The 19,527-nt window shown below is 40.7% G+C and overlaps 4 non-coding genes across 4 annotated transcripts; 2 read left to right on the plus strand and 2 right to left on the minus strand.

Annotated features, from left to right (window-relative positions):
* Positions 1 to 1,421: 1,421 nt before the first annotated feature.
* Positions 1,422 to 1,503, minus strand: TRNAL-UAG (transfer RNA leucine (anticodon UAG)). The gene has a single exon. It is a non-coding gene; the product is annotated as a tRNA-Leu (tRNA).
* A 416-nt stretch (positions 1,504 to 1,919) lies between these two features.
* TRNAL-AAG (transfer RNA leucine (anticodon AAG)) lies at positions 1,920 to 2,001 on the minus strand. Its single transcript has one exon. It is a non-coding gene; the product is annotated as a tRNA-Leu (tRNA).
* A 14,417-nt stretch (positions 2,002 to 16,418) lies between these two features.
* Positions 16,419 to 16,500, plus strand: TRNAL-AAG (transfer RNA leucine (anticodon AAG)). Its single transcript has one exon. It is a non-coding gene; the product is annotated as a tRNA-Leu (tRNA).
* Positions 16,501 to 16,916: 416 nt separating this feature from the next.
* TRNAL-UAG (transfer RNA leucine (anticodon UAG)) lies at positions 16,917 to 16,998 on the plus strand. Its single transcript has one exon. It is a non-coding gene; the product is annotated as a tRNA-Leu (tRNA).
* Positions 16,999 to 19,527: the final 2,529 nt, after the last annotated feature.

A 19,527-nucleotide genomic window follows, 5' to 3' on the forward strand; every position in this document is an offset into this window, starting at 1 on the left:
GCGAAGGCACCCTATGAGCTCTTTCAATTGTGAACTGTGGGGTAAGCAGCTGTCTGCCTAGTGTCCGACCAAGCCAGTCCTCCAGGAATTTTTCAGGGTTACTACCCTCTACTTGTTCTTCGAATACTATAAATCTGATATTATTCCGTCGATGTCTGCCCTCTAGATCTGATAGTTTACTCCGCAGATCTACCACCTGTCCAGAGAGGGCCTTAACTTGGGATTGGAGAGGGGCAACGACATCCTCCAAGCTGGAGACCCGGTTCTCAGCTTCCGTGACTCTGTCACGTATCTTCTGGACGTCATCACGTAAAAGCATGATATCTGATTGTACTTTATTAATCTGCCCCAATAAATTCGCTTCGCATGTGTTGATTGCTTCCAACACCTGTTGTAATGTAACATCGGCCGTGCGGGGGTCAGAGGTTCGTTTAGCCGGAGTAGTCTGTGGGGTGCTAGGCTGGGAGTTAGAGGCTGACTGTGAGTTGCTAGCTTGTGATTGTGTCCGGGCATAATTTTCCAGACGGGTAGCGGCCGATGCTTGGCCTGTTTTGCCCATTTTATTTCTGTAGTGTGCTATATAGCGCCCTCGGCCCTGCTGACGGTACAATAGCCCAAGAACAATGTCCTGACCTGGTCAAGTGAGCCGTATTAAGCACTAATACAAGTCTCTGCCCTGAAGAACCAGTCGCCTCACAGCCTCTGCAGGCTCGCCCTGGCCCAAACAACACCAGCGAGTCGCTTAAAGAAACAATTTGCCTCTTACCCCACTTCTGTCCATATAAGGTCTCCTCTTTTGCCGGCTTTTTAGGGCGTTTTACCCCCTTTGGAGATCCGGGGGTCCGCTCCCGATGGCGCTAGACTGCGTGCCTAATCCTCCCACTCAGCGATGGAGGATGATACAATGGGACTCCACGCACCCTTCCAGCTGTCCGCCGGCGGTGTTCACCCGATTCCTGGGAGGGGAACAATTGCAGCAGTTTGATGCCGGGGCTGCCGCCGCTGCGAGTCCTGCTGCAGACGCCGGCACTATCGTCACAGGCGCGTGCTCCCGCTGGTGACCCGGAAGCTGATCAGGCTGGAGATGAGTCACCCTCCAAGCGGCAGCCGGGACCCGGCTTTTCTCACTGGCTGTCCGCGCCTCGATTCCTCCACATATACCGGGCACCCGCACACGGTGAGTCCACAACTGGAGCTGCTTGTTCGGCTAGGCATAGGTCTCAGGCATGGGGGGAAGGCATGGAGCCCAGGAGAGCCAGCACGTACCTCCCTCACTCACACGCCGCCGTGGTCACGCCCCCCCCCCCTTTCATGATAAACTTTTTTGAACTCTGTTGTTGAATTGTCCCAGCAACTATCATACACCAGATAGAATTTGAACTTTAAGAGAAAATAACTGATTTTTTTTCTGAAAATAATTATGGCAGCAGTGGGATTTAAACCCACGCCTCCGAAGAGACTGGAGCCTAAATCCAGCGCCTTAGACCGCTCGGCCATGCTACCACACTTAAAGGTAACTCATAGTTTCTCACAGTCTGGAATCTAGAACTAGAATTACAGAAAATGTTGTTGTTGTTGTATTAAAGAAATACGTAAAAATATGTTTTATGTTATAGCATCTAAAATGCTTAGAAGAAGTGAGAAAAGATTTTTTTTAAAAGAATATTGGTTGCCATGCAATCTAGATGAGAAATGGTTATTTTTTTATTAATTTGCATTTTAGTCGAGTTTACCACTTTGAAACCAATCACTGACATTTTCTTTGGAAAATTTATATGGCAGCTTTGGGAAGTTAGCAAAGAAAGAAATTAGCTGTTATAACAATGTGATGATGAACACTTATTTTTTTATTGAATTGCATTCTTGTGGATAGAACAATGAAAACATCAACCTCTAACAATATATATCAATAATAAATATGGTAGCAGTGGGATTTGAACCCACGCCTCCGAAGGGACTGGAGCCTTAATCCAGCGCCTTAGACCGCTCGGCCATGCTACCTCATGGGTGCAGTGTTGTTAGAGATTGATGTTTTCATTGTTCTATCCGCAAGAATGCAATTCAATTAGAAAATAAGTGTTCATCATCACATTGTTATAACAGCTAATTTCTTTCTTTGCTAACTTCCCAAAGCTGCCATATAAATTTTCCAAAGAAAATGTTAGAGGTTGATGTTTTCATTGTTCTATCCACAAGAATGCAATTCAATTAAAAAACAAGTGTTCATCATCACATTGTTATAACAGCTAATTTCTTTCTTTGCAAACTTCCCAAAGCTGCCATATAAATTTTCCAAAGAAAATGTCAGTGATTGGTTTCAAAGTGGTAAACTCGACTAAAGTGCAAATAAATTAAAAATTAACAATTTCTCATCTAGATTGCATGGCAAACAATATTCTTTTAAAAAAAATCTTTTCTCACTTCTTCTAAGGATTTTAGATGCTCTAAATATAAAACATATTTTTACGTATTTTTTTAATACAACAACAACATTTTCTGTAATTCTAGTTCCAGATTTCAGACTGTGAGAAACTGTGAGTTGCCTTTAAGTGTGGTAGCATGGTCGAGCAATCTAGGGCGCTGGATTTAGGCTCCAATCTCTTCGGAGGCGTGTGTTCATATCCCACTGCTGCCATAATTATTTTCCAAAAACAAAATCAGTTATTTTCTCTTAAAGTTCAAATTCTATCTGGTGTATTATAGTTGCTGGGACAATTCAACAACAAAGTTCAAAAAAGTTTATCATATTTACTAGATACTTTTCAAAAATATTTCTAAAGACTGTAGAGACATAAAAATTAACTTGAAGTTATTACAATTGGATGCATTGGGCATCCTGGCATTCGGGAAGCTGCAAGTCAGGAAACTGATAGCAGAATCCCAAACACTGGTAAAACGACTGATTTTGGAACTCTGTCCTATGTGTAGGGGATGTTATGGTTCAATGGCTGGGGGTAGGGTAATGGTTAGGCACTAAGAATGGAGGTTAAGAGTTTGGAACTATAGGAGTATGTTTAAGGTTATGATGCAGATAGGGAGGGTCATGGTAAGATACTAAGAGGTTTTGGGGTTAGGCATTGGAAGGAAAAAATTAAGAATATGCTGCAGGTATGTTCAGTGTTAGAGTTAGAGGCTCAATGTTGAAATTTATAAGGCTTACCTAGCAAGTGTCAGAATTGAGAGCATTGAGATGTCCCTAATATTGCAATGACCACCAGAAACCCAAGCACCAGTAGCACGTACCTAACCCTAACCATATGTGAATGCTCTAATAAATCTCAATATGATTTGTTACTTCATATAAAGTGAACAAAACACATTTAAATAATCATTTGATAGATCTTTGAGCCACATGAACACTGCACCCATGATGTAGCATGGCCGAGCGGTCTAAGGCGCTGGATTAAGGCTCCAGTGTCTTTGGAGGTGTGGGTTCCAATCCCGCTGCTGCCATTATTATTTTCCAAAAACAAAATCAGTTATTTTCTCTTAAAGTTCAAATTCTATCTGGTGTATGATAGTTGCTGGGACAATTCAACAACAGAGTTCAAAAAAGTTTATCATGTTTACTAGATACTTTTCAAAAATATTTCTAAAGACTGTAGAGACATAAAAATTAACTTGAAGTGATTACAATTGGATGCATTGGGCATCCTGGCATTCGGGAAGCTGCAAGTCAGGAAACTGATAGCAGAATCCCAAACACTGGTAAAACGACTGATTTTGGAACTCTGTCCTATGTGTAGGGGATGTTATGGTTCAATTGCAGGGGGTGGGGTAATGGTTAGGCACTAAGAAGGGAGGTTAAGAGTTTGGAACTATAGGAGTATTTTTAAGGTTATGCTGCAGATAGGAAGGGTCATGGTAAGATACTAAGAGCTTTTGGGGTTAGGCATTGGAAGGAAAAGAATTAAGGATAGGCTGCAGGTATGTTCAGTGTTAGAGTTAGGGGCTCGATGTTGAAAGTTAGAAGGCTTAGCTAGCAAGTGTCAGAATTGTGAGCATTGAGATGTCCCTAATATTGCAATGACCACCAGAAACTCAAGCTCCAGTATCACGTACCTAACCCTCACCATATGTGAATGCTCTAATAAATCTCAATATGTTTTGTTACTTCATATAAAGTGAACAAAACACATTAAAATAATCATTTGATAGATCTTTGAGCCAGATGAACAATGTACCCATGAGGTAACATGGCCGAGCGGTCTAAGGCGCTGGATTAAGGCTCCAGTCTCTTCGGAGGCGTGGGTTCAAATCCCTGCCATATTTAAAATGCTGCCATATTTATTATTGATATATAATTTTAGAGGTTGATGTTTTCATTGCTCTAGCCACAAGAATGCAATTCAATTAGAAAATAAGTGTTCATCATCACATTGTTATAACAGCTAATTTCTTTCTTTGCTAACTTCCCAAAGCTGCCATATAAATTTTCCAAAGAAAATGTCAGTGATTGGTTTCAAAGTGGTAAACTCGACTAAAATGCAAATGAATAAAAAATTAACCATTTCTCATCTAGATTGCATGGCAACCAATATTCTTTTTTTTTAATATTTATTTTTATTGAATTTTTCTGCATTACACAAAATCAATTCTGAAAAACAAAAACAAAAAACAAACAATACACAATAAATTAAGAGGAGGGGATATAAAGGAAAGAGTATAAACGGGGGTATGGATCACATATCAGGTATAGGACAATATTCACAGATTTTACACATATCATGGTAAATTAATCAATAGGGATATGAACACTATGACTTGTTAGGTACCTCAGTACAGGCTCATGAGGTGTGACATTACAGCCAATTATAGCAGCAAAGACCGATTGGACTTGAGATTCAGCTAGGGGAATGCAGGACAGATAAGTCGCATGGCGTACACGGTGCAGGGTTGACCTGTGGATTCCCTATACTCGCCCCACCTGCGCCACTTCGTGTGTATCGACAAGGCGGACGATGAATATGGACAGCTAGCCGATTCAAAGAGAAAATGATTGTGAATTCTGTTTTCAATGGACTTAAGAGTGGGTATAGAATTTGACTTCGACATTTGAGATATAGAAGCTTTGGCTGCTATCAATATATGGCCCAGGAGGTAGTGGTCATAAGATTTCTGTTCCCCAGGGAGATGATGAAATAGGGCCAGCAAGGGACTCATGCATACTTGTCTTTGTAACACCTTTGATATAAGACCGAACACCTCCCGCCACAGGGGTTGCAGGGCCGGGCATGTCCAGAAAACATGAAAAATATCTCTCACCATGCCGCAATTCCTCCAACAATAAGGAGAGACATTAGGCCAGAACTTATGCAAAATTGCAGGGGTAAGATATGCTCTATGTAGCAATTTGTAGAACATTTCGGATTGGTTGATGTTTTTGGATATTCTAAAGCAGTAGTGGGTGATTTGTGACCAAATTTCTTCAGTAAATGTGTTGGGCATATCCCTCTCCCATTTAATTTGTGAGGGGAATGAAACTTTCCCTTTCTCCTCTATTAAATATCGGTACCATTTAGAAATTCCTCCCCGATCCGAATGAGACATGAAAAGAAACGTGAGAATTTTAGGGAATTTATGTTGCCGAGGAGGTTTGGGGGGGGGGGAAGCTATGAAACCAGTGCCGTATTTGAAGGTATTTAAAGAATTCTTGCTTTGGTATACAAAATTGTGTCTGGAGGTGGGAAAAGGGGACCAGATCGCCGTTAGAAAGAATATCTTGAAGGGATCAGATGCCTTAGTCAGGCCATGTATTGATATTTAAATTGGGGATCGGCTGTGCTATAGCTTGTAATGATAGGTGGGGGCAGGGTGGGGTAGTTGCTTCATTAAATAAGACCATTTTGTGCCAAAATGAGATAGTCGTCTGGATAGCTTTACACTGACTGATCTCAGAGGGGACCGCTATAGGTGGTAGCCACAGCACATCTGGCAGAGTTAGGGGAAGTGTAACAGCTTGTTCCATTATTACCCATGGTTTAGGGTTGTCTTTCTGAAACCAATCCCTGGCCTGAGCAAATATGCATGCCATGTGGTATTTCTCTAGGTCGGGGTATGCCACCCCTCCCCCAGTTTTTGCGGTAATTAAGGTTGATTTTGCTATTTTGGGTTTTGCACCCCTCCAGACATAACTGGATATAAGTCTGTTAAATTTGTTGTATATAGCCATAGGAAGGGGTCGTGGCATAGTTCGAAACAAATACATTAATTTGGGCAATAGCAGCATCTTAACTGCGGCTATGTGTCCCACCCAGGACACCTCCTGCATCATCCATTCTTTAGCAAGCTGCTCAAATGCTCTATAAAGGGGCTCATAGTTGCAAGTAAGCAAGTCCGTATCTTTAGAGAGATTGACACCCAGATATTTCAGTGATTTGGATTGCCAGGCATATTTATAAGAGTTTGTTAGATATTTGAGTGTGGTATCTCCGATATTGAATGGGAGAGCCCCCGTCTTAGTGGTATTTAGCTTGTAGTAGGATACTCTGGAGTATAGGTCTAGAATTGAGTGCACCTGGGGTAGGGAGGCTTCCGGCTCAAGGAGGCACAGCAGGATGTCGTCTGCAAACAAGCAGATCTTATGGGATAGGCCCCCTATTACTGGACCAGCAATCGCATTCTCAGATCTAATCCGCCCAGCCAGAGGCTCAATGGCCAGAGCAAAAATCAAAGGGGATAGGGGACAGCCTTGGCGGGTGCCATTTGATATATGAAATTTGGATGAGTTACATCCATTGGCAAAAACTTTAGCGGATGGGGAAGAATATAGAGCCATTATAGAGTCAAGAATTTTATCTTTAAATCCGAACCGACACAGGGTTGCTTGCATATATTCCCAGTGAATCCTGTCAAAAGCCTTCTCTGCGTCAAGGGACAAGGCCAATAGGGGCAAATTCTGAGCTTGACAATGTTCAATAATGTTGATAACTCTACGGGTATTGTCCGACGCCTGCCTACCCAACACAAAACCCACCTGGTCTGGGTTAATCAGACTTGGCAACAAGGGAGAGTTCCGGTTCGCTATCATTTTAGCAAATAGGTTAATGTCCGTGTTCAATAAAGTGATAGGCCGATAATTTTGGACAACTGTGGGCGGTTTGCCCGGCTTAGGGATAGTTATTATTCGGGCCTCTAACATTTCATCGGGGAAGCAAGCGTCAGAAGAGGCTTTATTAAAAACTGGCAGAAGGACAGGGGCAGGGGTGTTTTTAAATTTCTTGTAGAAATTTGAGGGGTATCCATCAGGCCCTGGGGCCTTATCAAATGGGAGGGAATCAATAGCTGTCTCAACTTCCCCCAAGGTCCAGGGGGCACTAAGCGTTGCACAAGTATCGCTGCCAATGGACGGGAGGGGTAGCCCCCAGAGAAAGTTGTCTATTTCCACCTTGGCTGGTTGGGGAGTATTAGGATCATCTTTCAAGTTATATAATTGCGAGTAGTACTCAGCGAATGCATCGGCGATGCCAACTGGGTCAAATACCTTAGCTCCCTTAGAGGTGTGTATAGCATGTATTCTTTCCCTTGCTCTACAACCTCGTAGTTTACGCGCCAAGAGACGACCGGCTCTGTTACTATGAACATAATATTTTTGCTTAAGGCACTGTAGTTTGCGGTGGACTTTGGTGAGTCCCTAGCCATGAGAAGCTGACGATAAAGGGCCCCATTGGAGGGGTCTATTTTATGTGCCTCCTCTAGTTTGGCTGCCTCCCTCTCTGCTGACGCAAATCTCTGCCCCCATTCCCTTTTGAGTCTAGCGGCAATTTGAATTGCAGAACCCCTAGTTACAGCCTTTAGTGTGCACCAATGTGTAAAGGTAGATGTATCTTCGGGCCGATTAGTTTCCAGAAATACATTTAGGGACCCCTGAATGACCTGCTGTGCCTCCGGTCGAGCAAGAAGCTGTGCACTCAGCCTCCAAGAGCCAGGGGTGATTGACCGTTTACTAACTTCCCATATCAGCAAAACCGGGGAGTGGTCTGACCAAGTAATTGATAATATATCTATTTTACTGATGGAGGGTAATGTCCATCTATCGACTAAAGCAAAATCAATCCTAGAGTAAGATCTATGGACATGGGAGTAAAATGTGAAATCTTTAGTTGTGGTGTGCTTAGCTCTCCAGGCGTCATATAGTTCATATTCAGTGAGGAGTTGACGGAACTGGGTTGAAGATTTTTCAGTATGACCCGATGTTGGTCCTCTAGTGTGATGGGATTTATCGGTTTTAGGTTCCAGTACCATATTAAAGTCACAGAGGATTAATAGGGCACCTCTAACATGCTTCTGGAGGGTATTACAGAATTTCCTACAATACGAGATTTGTTTGGTATTTGGAGCATAACAAGATACTATGGTAGTGTCTACATTATCCAGCTGACCTACTAAGATAAAAAAATGGCCCTCCGGGTCTACATATTGTGTAGATAGCTTAAAGGGGCAGTGTTGGGAAAATAAAATGGCTACCCCAGCTTTCTTAGATGGTCCATTTGCTGTATAACAATGGGGGTACCTGTTATTAGTGAAAAGGGGGGGATTTTGGCGTTGAAAGTGGGTTTCTTGCACTGCAACCACATTCGCCCTAAGTTTATGAAAGTAATTTAATGCTACCTTACGTTTATGGGGTGAGTTTAGCCCCTTAGCATTTAAAGATATTATTTTAACCATGTCTGAAAGTTAACAAAATATGAAACATGCACGCTGAAATAAACATATAAAGCTTAGAGACCTGACATATATAGAGAAACACATATCTACTTTGAAAAACTAAAAAAAAAAAAACAGGGAAAAGACAGAACAGAACTGACCTCTCTTGAAGCCACGACCATACGCCATGAAGTGGCGGCTGTGTATAACAGAGGGGGTAGTGGACAATTTCCTACCATCCTGCAGAATATCACAACATAAATGTAACGGTTGTAAACAGTATTTTTGAAGATTAACTTGAGAAAGAAATATCGCAGACCATTGAGCCCAAACTATATATTACAGGGAAATATTAACTGTTCAATTAAGAGCCCGCATTTAAGCATAGATCGGGTATCAGTGGTAAGGGGCCAAACAGGTATAACAATGCAATAAAGCCTTTAGTGATGAGCTCCAGTACATCTTATATATGACTATTGCAGATGGCGTTATCCTACATAACCCTGTAATAGAAACAGTGCGGATAAACAGACCTGAGTAACGTTTTACAGGGAAATATTAACAATACCCATAAAAACAAGAACCCAGGGGTTAATGATGACCTAAAAAAAGTTTTGTTGATATCTGCATAGTCAAGAAAAACATTCTAGCAAATTAGTGTAAAATGGGTAAATGTAATAAAGAACCAAACAAGTATAACATTACGATACAACTCTGTAATTAGAACTCTCACCCAGCCGTAGACCAGTCCTGCTGAAGCCAACGGCCAGGAGAGGTCCCAGGGGCAACGCCCACAATGTTCCATGAGCCAAGTAGTTTGACTCCTTCCTCGGTGTCGTTAATAATCACAGTGGAACCTTCTCGTGAAACTAAGAGTTTTGTTGGGAATCCCCACTGATAAGGAATGTTAGCTTTCCGAAGAGCCAGCGTGATGGGTTGGAATGAGCGCCTCTTGAGTAGCGTAGCCGGGGACAAGTCTCCAAAGAGTTGAAGCTCTCCAAGGGTAGCCGAGGTATCAGATGATGGTCTGGCAGCTTTCAATATAGACTCTTTTATATGAAAGTAGTGCAGCCTCATTAGAACGTCCCGGGGAGCACTATCCGGAGCCGACTTGGCCTTAGGGACTCTGTGGATACGATCAATTAGTAAATCTCCGGACGAGGCTTGGGGCACAAGCTTCTTAAACACATATACTGCAAAATCATATAGGCTGCTATTGGACACCGATTCGGGAATTCCACGCAGTTTCAGATTATTTCGTCGGGATCTGTCCTCGAGATCTGCCACTTTGTCACGTAACATCCGCACCTCACTTGTAAGTGCATCATGCGAGTCCAAAAGTCTGTTATGCGACCCCACCACCTCCTCCATTTTTGTGATTAGTGCGATCCCCGAGTTCGTCAATGGAGGCTTGGCACTCCTGGAGAGTGGCACGAAATTCCATCGCTACTTCCTCCTTAAAACGTGACAATAACATCTTCATAGTGCCGACAGTGAGTGCGTCCGTGTCTCTGACCTCTTCCGACGTATGCACTCGGTTAGACGGAGAGGCAGCAGCCATTTGTGCAAGAGATGGAGGATCGGCAGTGTCAGGCGGAGCATTACTTTTCTTAGGTCTGGGGGACTGTGGGGACGGTTTGAAGAAGGAGACTTGAGGGATTGATTTAGGGACTTTGGACCGCTTAGGAGGCATAGTAGGATATAATAGTAGACAGAGAGGGTTTTCTCAGATATGTTAGACAATGAAGTGAAGGTTCCAGTTGTATGGATACTGTTATAGCATCCTGCTGAAGGGAAGGATGGTAGGATGGCAAATCAGCATCATAGCTGCATTGCTAGTAAACAAGGTGTAGTTAATGACACCTGTGGTCTTCTATGACCCTGCAGTGGGAGAGGACAAGCTATTCACAAAGTCTCCCACACTGACTCCCTGTGTTTGTATGCTGGCAGGCTATGCACAATATGGCCACTGCTGGCAGGCTTTCTGAGGGGGGACCCAGATCACCCAGACTCAGGCAGCAAAGGGTTCCTGGGGTCACTGTATGAGAGGGCCCTGGGTTGATGTGGGGGCCTGTGGTCAGAAGAGGTGCTGTTTTTACAGAGGAGATGTGTAAGATCTCCGTTGCCCCAACCAAGATGGCCGCCGCTTGCTTCAAAGCTGTATGCTGGGCTTGATGAGGGGATAAATGCTTGGAAGCTGGACTTACCAAGCGGGTCCCCGCTCCACAGGTACCTGGAGGTGCTTGGGGAGAGCCTGGTGTAGCACTAGGTGATGATTTAGAGGCTCTGGCGGTGTCACCCGCCGCGAAGCCCGATTTCCGCAGCAGCCCCAAATCGCGGTCCCGGCTCTGGAGTCACGGGTAGGCCGCAATCTGCAGAAGCCTATAAATAGGCTTCCCGACATAGCTGCCGCCCGCGACTTGTCACCGGAGGGGTGGGCAGGCTCAGGGGGGCCCACAGCAGTCCGTGGAGAGGGTATGTGCACCAGAAATCCCTATTTTCCTGAGGGTCCTGCAGGAGCTCCTATAAGGTGCTTCTGCTCCATATAGCTGCTAGGCCACGCCCCTAAAAAAATCTTTTCTCACTTCTTCCAAGCATTTTAGATGCTCTTAACATAAAACATATTTTTACGTATTTCTTTAATACAACAACATTTTCTGTAATTCTAGTTCTAGATTACAGACTGTGAGAAACTATGAGTTACCTCTAAGTGTGGTAGCATGGCCGAGCAGTCTAAGGCGCTGGATTTAGGCTCCAGTCTCTTCGGAGGCGCAGGTTCAAATCCCACTGCTGCCATAATTATTTTCCAAAAACAAAATCCGTTATTTTCTCTTAAAGTACAAATTCTATCTGGTGTATGATAATTGCTGGGACAATTCAACAACAGAGTTCAAAAAATTTTATCATATTTACTAGATGCTTTTCAAAAATATTTCTAAAGACTGTAGAGACATAAAAATTAACTTGAAGTGATTACAATTGGATGCATTGGGCATCCTTGCATTCGGGAAGCTGCAAGTCAGGAAACTGTTAGCAGCATCTCAAACACTGGTAAAATGACTGATTTTGGAACTCTGTCCTATGTGTAGGGGATGTTATGGTACAATGGCAGGGGGTGGGGTAATGGTTAGGCACTAAGAAGGTAGGTTAAGAGTTTGGAACTATATGAGTATGTTTAAGGTTATGCTGCAGATAGGGAGGGTCATGGTAATATACTAAGAGGTTTTGGGGTTAGGCCAGGGGTTCCCAATCTTTTTTGATTCACGGCACCCTAGAGAATCAGAATTTTTTTTCACGGCACCCCTAGGTCTAAAAAAATTAATTTGATTGGGTTTATATGTGATTCTTAGTGGCAGTTATGTGGTAAAGGGCAGGATTTGCTTCTGTTTGTACACATTCTATGATTGCCAGCCACCAGCACTGGTTTTGCTCATAAATAATTAACCATTAACAATTTGAGTTGGTCCTGGACCACCAAGCCGCGGCACCCCTGCATGTGTCCCGAGGCACCCCAGGGAGCCACGGCACACAGTTTGGGAACCACTGGGTTAGGCATTGGAAGGAAAATAATTAAGGACAGGCTGCAGGTATGTTCAATGTTAGAGTTAGGGGCTCGATGTTGAAAGTTAGAAGGCTTACCTAGCAAGTGTCAGAATTGTGAGTATTGAGATTTCACTAATATTGCAATGACCACCAGAAACCCAAGCACCAGTATCACGTACCTAACCCTAACAACATGTGAATGCTCTAATAAATCTCAATATGTTTTGTTACTTCATATAAAGTGAACAAAACACATTTAAATAATCATTTGATAGATCTTTGAGCCACATGAACATTGCACCCATGAGGTAGCATGGCCGAGCGGTCTGAGGCGCTGGATTAAGACTCCAGTCTCTTCGGAGGCGTGGGTTCAAATCCCACTGCTGCCATATTTATTATTGATATATATTGTTAGAGGTTGATGTTTTCATTGTTCTATCCACAAGAATGCAATTCAATTAAAAAATAAGTGTTCATCATCACATTGTTATAACAGCTAATTTCTTTCTTTGCTAACTTCCCAAAGCTGCCATATACATTTTCCAAAGAAAATGTCAGTGATTGGTTTCAAAGTGGTAAACTCGACTAAAATGCAAATTAATAAAAAAATAACCATTTCTCATCTAGATTGCATGGCAACCAATATTCTTTTTACAAAAAATCTTTTCTCACTTCTTCTAAGCATTTTAGATGCCCTTAACATAAAACATATTTTTACGTATTTCTTTAATACAACAACAAAACATTTTCTGTAATTCTAGATATAGACTCCAGACTGTGAGAAACTATAAGTTACCTTTAAGTGTGGTAGCATGGCCGAGCGATCTAAGGCGCTGGATTTAGGCTTCAGTCTCTTCGGAGGCGTGGGTTCATATTCCACTGCTGCCATAATTACTTTCCAAAAACAAAATCAGTTATTTTCTCTTAAAGTTCAAATTCTATCTGGTGTATGATAGTTGCTGGGACAATTCAACAAAAGAGTTCAAAAAAGTTTATCATATTTACTAGATGCTTTTCAAAAATATTTCTAAAGACTGTAGAGACATACAAATTAACTTGAAGTGATTACAATTGCATGCATTGGGCATCCTGGCATTCGGGAAGCTGCAAGTCAGGAAACTGAAAGCAGAATCCCAAACACTGGTAAAATGACTGATTTTGGAACTCTGTCCTATGTGTAGGGGATGTTCAATGGCATGGGGTGGGGTAATGGTTAGGCACTAAGAAGGGAGGTTAAGAGTTTGGAACTATAGGAGTATGTTTAAGGTTATGATGCAGATAGGAAAGGTCATGGTAAGATACTAAGAGGTTTTGGGGTTAGGCATTGGAAGGAAAAGAATTAAGGATAGGCTGCAGGTATGTTCAGTGTTAGAGTTAGGGGCTCGATGTTGAAAGTTAGAAGGCTTGCCTAGCAAGTGTCAGAATTGTGAGCATTGAGATGTCTCTAATATTGCAATGACCACCAGAAACCCAAGCACCAGTATCACGTACCTAACCCTAACCATATGTGAATGCTCTAATAAATCTCAATATGTTTTGTTACTTCATTTAAAGTGAACAAAACACATTTAAATAATCATTTGATAGATCTTTGAGCCACATGAACACTGCACCCATGAGGTAGCATGGCCGAGCGGTCTAAGGCACTGGATTAAGGCTCCAGTCTCTTCGAACTGCTGCCATATTTATTATTGATATATATTGTTAGAGGTTGATGTTTTCATTGTTCTATCCACAAGAATGCAATTCAATTAAAAAGTAAGTGTTCATCATCACATTGTTATAACAGCTAATTTCTTTCTTTGCTAACTTCCCAAAGCTGCCATATAAATTTTCCAAAGAAAATGTCAGTGATTGGTTTCAAAGTGGTAAACTCGACTAAAATGCAAATTAATTAAAAATTAACCATTTCTCATCTAGATTGCATGGCAACCAATATTCTTTTAAAAAAAATCTTTTCTCACTTATGTTAAGAGCATCTAAAATGCTTAACATAAAACATATTTTTACGTATTTCTTCAATACAACAACAACATTTTCTGTAATTCTAGTTCTAGATTCCAGACTGTGAGAAACTATGAGTTACCTTTAAGTGTGGTAGCATGGCCGAGTAGTCTAAGGCGCTGGATTTAGACTTCAGTCTTTTCGGAGGCGTTGGTTCAAATCCCACTGCTGCCATAATTATTTTCCAAAAACAAAATCAGTTATTTTCTCTTAAAGTTCAAATTCTATCTGGTGTATGATAGTTGCTGGGACAATTCAACAACAGAGTTCAAAAAAGTTTATCATATTTACTAGATACTTTTCAAAAATATTTCTAAAGACTGTAGAGACATAAAAATTAACTTGAAGTGATTACAATTGGATGCATTGGGCATCCTGGCATTCGGGAAGCTGCAAGTCAGGAAACTGAAAGCAGAATCCCAAACACTGGTAAAATGACTGATTTTGGAACTCTGTCCTATGTGTAGGGGATGTTATGGTTCAATGGCAGGGGGTGGGGTAATGGTTAGGCACTAAGAAGGGAGGTTAAGAGTTTGGAACTATTGGAGTATGTTTAAGGTTATGATGCAGATAGGAAGGGTCATGGTAAGATACTAAGAGGTTTTGGGGTTAGGCATTGGAAGGTAAAGAATTAAGGATAGGCTGCAGGTATGTTCAGTGTTAGAGTTAGGGGCTCAATGTTGAAAGTTAGAAGGCTTGCCTAGCAAGTGTCAGAATTGTGAGCATTGAGATGTCCCTAATATTGCAATGACCACCAGAAACCCAAGCACCAGTATCACGTCACTAACCCTAACCATATGTGAATGCTCTAATAAATCTCAATATGTTTTGTTACTTCATATAAAGTGAACAAAACACATTTAAATAATCATTTGATAGATCTTTGAGCCACATGAACACTGCACCCATGTGGTAGCATGGCCGAGCGGTCTGGCGCTGGATTAAGGCTCCAGTCTCTTCGGAGGCGTGGGTTCAAGTCCCACTGCTGCCATATTTATTATTGATATATATTGTTAGAGGTTGATGTTTTCATTGTTCTATCCACAAGAATGCAATTCAATTAAAAAGTAAGTGTTCATCATCACATTGTTATAACATCTAATTTCTTTCTTTGCTAACTTCCCAAAGCTGCCATATAAATTTTCCAAAGAAAATGTAAGTGATTGGTTTCAAAGTGGTAAACTCGACTAAAATGCAAATTAATTAAAAATTAACCATTTCTCATCTAGATTGCATGGCAACCAATATTGTTTTAAAAAAAAATCTTTTCTCACTTATGTTAAGAGCATCTAAAATGCTTAACATAAAACATATTTTTACGTATTTCTTTAATACAACAACAACATTTTCTGTAATTCTAGTTCTAGATTCCAGACTGTGAGAAACTATGAGATACCTTTAAGTGTGGTAGCATGGACGAGCGATCTAAGGTGCTGGATTTAGGCTCCAGTCTCTTTGGAGGCGTGGGTTCTAATCCCACTACTGCCATAATTATTTTCCAAAAACAAAATCAGTTATTTTCTCTTAAAGTTCAAATTCTATCTGGTGTATGATAGTTGCTGGGACAATTCAACAACAGAGTTCAAAAAAGTTTATCATATTTACTAGATACTTTTCAAAAATATTTCTAAAGACTGTAGAGACATAAAAATTAACTTGAAGTGATTACAATTGGATGCATTGGGCATCCTGGCATTCGGGAAGCTGCAAGTCAGGAAACTGATAGCAGAATCCCAAACACTGGTAAAACGACTGATTTTGAAACTCTGTCCTATGTGTAGGGGATGTTATGGTTCAATGGCAGGGGGTGGGGTAATGGTTAGGCACTAAGAAGGGAGGTTAAGAGTTTGGAACTATAGGAGTATGTTTAAGGTTATGATACAGTTAGGAAGGGTCATGGTAAGATACTAAGAGGTTTTGGGGTTAGGCATTGGAAGGAAAAGAATTAAGGATAGGCTGCAGGTATGTTCAGTGTTAGAGTTAGGGTCTCGATGTTGAAAGTTAGAAGGCTTGCCTAGCAAGTGTCAGAATTGTGAGAATTGAGATGTCCCTAATATTGCAATAACCACCAGAAACCCAAGCACCAGTATCACGTACCTAACCCTAACCATATGTGAATGCTCTAATAAATCTCAATATGTTTTGTTACTTTATATAAAGTGAACAAAACACATGTAAATAATCATTTGATAGATCTTTGAGCCACATGAACACTGCACCCATGAGGTAGCATGGCAGAGCGGTCTAAGGCGCTGGATTAAGGCTCCAGTCTCTTTGGAGGCGTGGGTTCAAATCCCACTGCTGCCATATTTATTATTGATATATATTGTTAGAGGTTGATGTTTTCATTGTTCTATCCACAAGAATGCAATTCAATTAAAAAGTAAGTGTTCATCATCACATTGTTATAACAGCTAATTTCTTTCTTTGCTAACTTCCCAAAGCTGCCATATAAATTTTCCAAAGAAAATGTCAGTGATTGGTTTCAAAGTGGTAAACTCGACTAAAATGTAAATTAATTAAAAATTAACCATTTCTCATCTAGATTGCATGGCAACCAATATTCTTTTTAAAAAAAATCTTTTCTCACTTATGTTAAGAGCATCTAAAATGCTTAACATAAAACATAATTTTTCCGTATTTCTTTAATACAACAACAACATTTTCTGTAATTCTAGTTCTAGATTCTAGACTGTGAGAAACTATGAGTTATCTTTAAGTGTGGTAGCATGGCCGAGCGGTCTAAGGCGCTGGATTTAGGCTCCAGTCTCTTCGGAGGCGTGGGTTCAAATCCCACTGCTGCCATAATTATCTTCAAAAAACAAAATCAGTTATTTTCTCTTAAAGTTCAAATTCTATCTGGTGTATGATAGTTGCTGGGACAATTCTACAACAGAGTTCAAAAAAGTTTATCATATTTACTAGATACTTTTCAAAAATATTTCTAAAGACTGTAGAGACATAAAAATTAACTTGAAGTGATTACAATTGGATGCATTGGGCATCCTGGCATTCGGGAAGCTGCAAGTCAGGAAACTGATAGCAGAATCCCAAACACTGGTAAAACGACTGATTTTGGAACTCTGTCCTATGTGTAGGGGATGTTATGGTTCAATGGCAGGTGGTGGGGTAATGGTTAGGCACTAAGAAGGGAGGTTAAGAGTTTGGAACTATAGTAGTATGTTTAAGGTTATGATGCAGATAGGAAGGGTCATGGTAAGATACTAAGAGGTTTTGGGGTTAGGCATGGAAGAAAAATAATTAAGGATAGGCTGCAGGTATGTTCAGTGTTAGAGTTAGGGGCTCGATGTTGAAAGTTAGAAGGCTTACCTAGCAAGTGTCTGAATTGTGAGCATTGAGATGTCCCTAATATTGCAATGACCACCAGAAACACAAGCCCCAGTATCACGTACCTAACCCTAACCATATGTGAATGCTCTAATAAATCTCAATATTTTTTGTTACTTCATATAAAATGAACAAAACACATTTAAATAATCATTTGATAGATCTTTGAGCCACATGAACACTGCACCCATGAGGTAGCATGGCCGAGCGGTCTAAGGCGCTGGATAAAGGCTCCAGTCTATTCGGAGGCGTGGGTTCAAATCCCACTGCTGCCATATTTATTATTGATATATATTGTTAGAGGTTGATGTTTTCATTGTTCTATCCACAAGAATGCAATTCAATTAAAAAGTAAGTGTTCATCATCACATTGTTATAACAGCTAATTTCTTTCTTTGCTAACTTCCCAAAGCTGCCATATAAATTTTCCAAAGAAAATGTCAGTGATTGGTTTCAAAGTGGTAAACTCGACTAAAATGCAAATTAATTAAAAATTAACCATTTCTCATCTAGATTGCATGGCAACCAATATTCTTTTTAAAAAAAATCTTTTCTCACTTATGTTAAGAGCATCTAAAATGCTTAACATAAAACATAATTTTTCCGTATTTCTTTAATACAACAACAACATTTTCTGTAATTCTAGTTCTAGATTCCAGACTGTGAGAAACTATGAGTTACCTTTAAGTGTGGTAGCATGGCCGAGCGGTCTAAGGCGCTGGATTTAGGCTCCAGTCTCTTCGGAGGCGTGGGTTCAAATCATGCTGCCATAATTATCTTCAAAAACCAAATCAGTTATTTTCTCTTAAAGTTCAAATTCTATCTGGTGTATGATAGTTGCTGGGACAATTCAACAACAGAGTTCAAAAAAGTTTATCATATTTACTAGATACTTTTCAAAAATATTTCTAAAGACTGTAGAGACATAAAAATTAACTTGAAGTGATTACAATTGGATGCATTGGGCATCCTGGCATTCGGGAAGCTGCAAGTCAGGAAACTGATAGCAGAATCCCAAACACTGGTAAAACGACTGATTTTGGAACTCTGTCCTATGTGTAGGGGATGTTATGGTTCAATGGCAGGTGGTGGGGTAATGGTTAGGCACTAAGAAGGGAGGTTAAGAGTTTGGAACTATAGTAGTATGTTTAAGGTTATGATGCAGATAGGAAGGGTCATGGTAAGATACTAAGAGGTTTTGGGGTTAGGCATGGAAGAAAAAGAATTAAGGATAGGCTGCAGGTATGTTCAGTGTTAGAGTTAGGGGCTCGATGTTGAAAGTTAGAAGGCTTACCTAGCAAGTGTCTGAATTGTGAGCATTGAGATGTCCCTAATATTGCAATGACCACCAGAAACACAAGCCCCAGTATCACGTACCTAACCCTAACCATATGTGAATGCTCTAATAAATCTCAATATTTTTTGTTACTTCATATAAAGTGAACAAAACACATTTAAATAATCATTTGATAGATCTTTGAGCCACATGATCACTGCACCCATGAGGTAGCATGGCCGAGCGGTCTAAGGCGCTGGATAAAGGCTCCAGTCTCTTCGGAGGCGTGGGTTCAAATCCCACTGCTGCCATATTTATTATTGATATATATATTGTTAGAGGTTGATGTTTTCATTGTTCTATCCACAAGAATGCAATTCAATTAAAAAGTAAGTGTTCATCATCACATTGTTATAACAGCTAATTTCTTTCTTTGCTAACTTCCCAAAGCTGCCATATAAATTTTCCAAAGAAAATGTCAGTGATTGGTTTCAAAGTGGTAAACTCGACTAAAATGCAAATTAATTAAAAATTAACCATTTCTCATCTAGATTGCATGGCAACCAATATTCTTTTTAAAAAAAATCTTTTCTCACTTATGTTAAGAGCATCTAAAATGCTTAACATAAAACATATTTTTACGTATTTCTTTAATACAACAAAAACATTTTCTGTAATTCTAGTTCTAGATTCCAGACTGTGAGAAACTG

Source organism: Crinia signifera, chromosome 6 (assembly GCF_055691185.1).
Source record: "Crinia signifera chromosome 6, ASM5569118v1, whole genome shotgun sequence".
Classification (NCBI taxonomy): domain Eukaryota; kingdom Metazoa; phylum Chordata; class Amphibia; order Anura; family Myobatrachidae; genus Crinia; species Crinia signifera.